Source organism: Epinephelus fuscoguttatus, linkage group LG6, assembly GCF_011397635.1.
Source record: "Epinephelus fuscoguttatus linkage group LG6, E.fuscoguttatus.final_Chr_v1".
Lineage (NCBI taxonomy): Eukaryota > Metazoa > Chordata > Actinopteri > Perciformes > Serranidae > Epinephelus > Epinephelus fuscoguttatus.
Genome location: NC_064757.1, coordinates 24,435,862 through 24,441,702, shown reverse-complemented (window position 1 = coordinate 24,441,702; position 5,841 = coordinate 24,435,862).

Below are 5,841 nucleotides of genomic sequence, written 5' to 3'. Positions count from 1 at the left end.
ATGGAGCGACGCTTTCTCGTATCTAGGCGAGGGCGGGGTCACGTGACACGGGGCAGGAAGTAATCGACAGCGTCCTCCAACAAAATAAAAGTCTGATTTACTGTTTAGTGACATTTATGGACCTGTATGTTTCCTCCACTTACAATCCACTTTTTTAGGGGATATATTTAAGAGGCTGACTTTTTCCCCCTTCTGGGACAAGTGTGCTGCTGAGCTACCTCCCATCAACCCCTTCTCATTCAAAATGTACCATGTGAGCACGGTATCAGCTAAAATAGTTATAGCCCTCAAACCGAATTTTGACACAAGAAGCTTTTACAAAACAAGGCCACAAGACCAGGTAATAAAGTGGGACCCATTTTAAGGTTCTTGGGATCATCAGTTGATATTGTGCACAAAGGCTAGGGTTGGTTTCAACGTGTACACATAAAACAGGGGACATGGAATACTTAATGTCCTGTATTTTGGTGAATTTCTATGCAACAGTTTGTGTCTTTTGTGTGTGAATGAATAATTTTTATTTTGGTTACATATATCTTGAAAAACAAAGATTATTTCACACAAATTTTCTCTCAGTCAGTAACCAAAAAAGGCATAGGCTGAAGCCTATCCTGCATTAACCAAAGGATAACCCAAAATATCAACTATACCAAAGACAGGAAATAAATCAATCAATAGCTAATTAAATACATCAGAGTCTACATTATAATCATCCACTCTTTTACATGTTGATCATTTTATATTATAATCCATAATCATTTCGCATTTTAAGGCTTTTTTAAAACTCAGAGAGCTACACAGTTTCAAATCAGCACTGAGTCCATTCAATAACTTGACTCACAATACTGAAACACATCGGTATTTCACATTGTTCTCTCTTTGTATGTTTCATAAATAAACAACCCTCTTAAATGATAATTTTCCTCTATTAATCTAAAAAAAAATGAATACAGACAAAAATACAAAATAAAAATCCTCTACTACTTTCATATTTTTATTAGGGTGGACAAATGCACATGTTCTAAATATTGAGGGGGACGTGTCCCCTGCGTCCTCCCTGGAAAACTACATCTATGGTTGTGCTAGTAATCTATATTTCGGTAGTAATAATGATAAAAATAATCGTTATTCATAAAGCACTTTTCAAAACAGACTTACAAAGTGCTTTACATGTCAATAATTAAAACAGAAAATACATGAAAAAGACAACTTTTAAAAGAACTGATAAAAACACTTACGTGTATAAAAACAGAGGAAATAAAAAAATGTTAAATGAACTTAAAACTCATGTAAAATCAAGAAAGGTCCTCCAATAAAAGTTTGTTTAAAGATGGGACTTAAAAGAGATAACTGAGTCGGGTAGATTGTTCCAGAGCCTCGGGGCCCTGATAGCAAACACTCTGTCCCCTTCAGTTTTCAGCCGGGCCTCGCAGCTAAATTCTGTACAGTCTGGGGCCAATTATAGATTATTGATTCAGGCAAGAAAAGAGGTTGTTGTGGTAATCCAGAGGTGCAGAGATGAAGGCATGTAAAATTGTCTCTGTGTTAAAATGGATTGTATTTTTGAAATATTTCTATGATAAAAACATGATTGCACAAGCTTTGTGACATGCTCAAAACTTCAATTACTGTCAAACAAGACTCCAAGATTTCTTGCAACAGATTTGATATTATCCAAGAGGGGACCAGCCAAAGGTGGAATTTGTTGAGTAACGCGCTGGGGCCCCATGACAACAATCTCTGTTTTGTCTGAGCTCAGCTGAAGAAAAAAATTTGACATCCAGCTTTTAACATCAGTAAGGCAGTCATCCCAGTGTCTGTGGCTCTATCAGGCAGGTACATCTGTGTATCATCAGCATAAAGACTTCATTTTTTCACATTATATTCCTCAACAAAATCAAAACAAGTAATAATAGTAGCACAAACCAGCTGCCACAAAAGCAACTTGGTGTGTTTGAGGGTCCCTGGGGCAGCTGCCTGGTTGGTGGCTGATGACCCTGACAAGGGCCACAAGCTGAAACACGTTGGGCTGACAATAAAGTTGTTCTCCTACAAGTGTTGCTGGAGCTTTAACTTCTGTAGTTGCCAAATTTTCCCAGTTGGTAATCCAGCCTTGTGTGTGCCCTTCTAGAGACAACACACTGACTGTACTATCTGCATCTACCTTAAATTAAACATGCCTAGCCCAGTCTGACCCTGTGTAGCTGCCGACACATTTTGGACATCCATTGCACATGCTGTTATTCACATAGTCTATAGTAGTAGTAGTAGTAACATAGTTTATTCATGTTTCCCCTCAGTGAGCTACCAATAAATTTATAAAAGCCTTAACATTGTCTAAAGTAGAACCAACAACCCAAAACTTTTCTTCCCAGATAGCATCAATGTCTCAGTGCTCTTGCTTCTATCCCCACCCTGTCAAAGAAGGATGCAAGAAAGTTGTGTGTATATTCTTTTGTTAAAATGTAAGTTAAAATAAGTTTACACAGCTTGATCACAATAAATTCCTGCCATTTGCATCGTGTTCTATAAGAAATTAAACTGGGTCGATGTGATTCTCAGCCGACAACATAATGCATTTGTTTAACGTATATCGCCTTTACAACACATGACAGGTCAAAATGTTACTGACCTGTGGCTGGATGTCCCTCCACAGAGCTGTTCAGTTGACCCTCATTACAGGCACAGGTTGAATAGTTACCCAAGCTGGAAATCTGGGACGAATCAGACGGGTCCCTGGACGACTAACATTAATTTTACTGGAACTGTTTCACAGGTTTTCTTTTCATGTCATGTTTCATGTGCTTTATTGCATTGATTGATTTTTGCTTGGTAGATGGAGTAAGGAAAGATAAGACAAGACAAGCTTTGACTTCATGAGCTGCATTTGAAAGAATGCATTACAAGCTACAAAGCAGTGAGTGACTGGGATGTCCCCATTTAAGTGGTTTAAATGGGCCACTTAGTTAGGTTACAATCAACACTGTTCAATACCTATGTGGGGTGACCTCAATTCAAACTTTTTGTTTGCAGCAAATGTTTTTTTTTTCATGAGTTAAACTCTTTAATTAGTTTGTCAGGCACTTTACAGCAAAACAATGTTGATTCCTATCACATAATGGTATTACAAATTTTACAAAAAATGTATTCCAGTTACACGTTTTACTATATTCTCCTAGTGTGTACAGTGGAGGCAGTAATATGTCTCTGCACAGGTACACAAACAGAAGTCTATAGCCTAAATTTTGGCTTCTAAAGACTATATTGTCATAAATTATGCCCTGACATAGATACACTGTACTTCACTCACTGTAAGATGAAGACAAGTGCTCCGACTTCACTATAATCCCTATCTCTGAGTTGATGGTGCCAAGATCCATTTGCCTCTCCCACACTGTCACGAGGACTTATGTAGAGATTTATGTCACACACTGCTGAAAGCACTGAGAGTATGCTGAAGTAATGTAGATCTTTTATGATGCAGTTAAAAAGTCCTGAACTTTGCCCTGTGAATGCCCGTCCACTAATTAGACTGTAAAATGTATGTTTCCATTTAAAAGTTTCACATATTGTAAGTAGTGTGGCTGTTTCCCCTAAAAAGTAGCAAAGCAGTGCCGAGAAATGATTTCTAATTGAGTCAGTGTACAGGTGGAATGCAGCATGTGACTCACCACATAAACAAAACTGGTATGTTTTCAGGCAGGCCTTGAACACAAAAAGCCTTGAAACCAAAACCAGCCCATAAATCAGGTCAGCACTCATTCTACAGTCCTGGCAACTGATCGTAATCTGACTGGGGTCCAAATGAGAAGTTAAGTATGCTGACCAGGGCTCATTACTGTTCTCATTAGAAGTTCACTGTAGGAACAGGACCTTCATGGAGCCCCAAACTGACACAGTAATGTGTTGATGACTTATAACATGATTGACTGTCCATCCAATAATGAGTGGGTAATGATGGTCAATTGTTTGGTTGTGGAAAAGGCAGAAGTAAAAAGGACACAGATTCTCTGATAACACTAATGGCTGAGGCAAGAACAGTGGGGTGGATCGCAGAGTAATGGAACAACTGTGGATATATGATATGGCCTCTAACATCCATCTATCCATCCATCCACTTATCATTTCATCAATCTGTAAGTGTGTGGGAGCCTATTGTTAGAATAATGTGACTAACAACTGCTGGGTAACTCTCCGCTTTGTTAAAGGCATATGCCGCAGATGACGTACATGTAACAATGACACAGGGTGGGTTTTAAAGGACGACTTGTACAATATAATGCAACTTAACTGTCCTGCTGTAAAAATGTACATTTATGGAACGTATAATATTATGACGTTGCTGGGACACAGAGAATCAACTTTATATTCACAATCTGCACACTTCCTAGTATCAACAAAAATAGAAAGTATTCACATGGATGGATTCCTCAGTGGGCCTACCGGGTTCAGCCCCAGGGTCCCTAAGTGTTAGGGGTCCCACACATACTGACCAGGATGCTCAAAATGACCACAAGCACAAAAGAACCACAAAAGCCTCTTTCCCACCAAACAAAAAATCTACTAACACCAACTAAGGGAAAGGTCACAATCAGCATTTAGTCCTGGGAAAACTCGCTTTGTAGTAGTCACTGGTATTTATGGTTCCAGCTCCGATCAGATCCAATTGGAAGTGATGGAAATACCACACCCAGGTGGATGTGCTAATTTTAGCCCCTTTGCCGGCGCAGGCTAGCAACTTCATGCTGCTTTCTACTGTTTACTAATCTGTTTTCCTGCCCATAAATGACATTGAACATGGCACACACAAAACAACAACAACAAAAACAGGAGGCCGTACTTGTGTACTGTGGAGCAATGTACACAGCCAAGGAGGCATCTTGATCAGATGCCTGAACCACCTCAACTGACCCCTTTCGACGCGAAGGAGCAGCAGCTCCACTCCGAGCTCCCTCTGGATGTCCGAGCTCCTTACCCTATCTCGGAGGCTGAGCCTAGCCAGAGGAAACTCTTTTTGGCTGCAGCTTGTATCCATTCATGACCATAGGTAAGGATTCCTTGTGTTTTCAGCGTGTTTAGTTTTATTGTACAGCACTTTGTAACTGTGTTTTGAAAGGTGCTATATAAATAAAGTTTATTATCATTATGCATAACGACTACAGAAAGAGGTTGTCAGGGAGGTGGTGGGGGCCTCTGCATGTCTGTGCCCAGGGGTCTGTTTTCTCATAATCCGCCCATGTCTGGTTGACCTCCACTAGGCGATCATTATGCAATCAGAGGTAGACACAAAAATGAGTTATTTTTGCAGAAAATCATTCATTCATTCATTTTCTGTAACCGCTTATCCTGTTAGGGGTCACGGGGGGCTTAAGCCTATCCCAGCTGACATCCCAGCTTATTTTATCTTTTACTTAGATGATATTTTATGACATGTTGTTTGTTTTATTCGCATTGTGTTTTAAATGTTTAGTGCTGTATGAATGGAGCTAATTATTATTATTACAGAGAGATGCATAATGGGGAGGTGGTGGGGGCCTCTGCATGTCTGTGCCCAGGGGCCTGTTGTCTCATTATCCGCCCATGGCTGGTTGACCTCCACCAGGTGATCATTATGCAATCAGAACTACACACACAAATGTTATTACATTTGCAGAAAATCATATCGACATAAATTGTTTTCCTTTAAAATGCGTCATATATAGCAACACATATTGTAACTAAGTCAGCACAGACATTAAGTTTAAGTGAAAATGTCCTGTATTCTACCCACGCCCACAAAGAAACACAGCTCACTTCTCCATTCATACACATTTTCTATTCCACAGGTTGGAGTATAGGCTC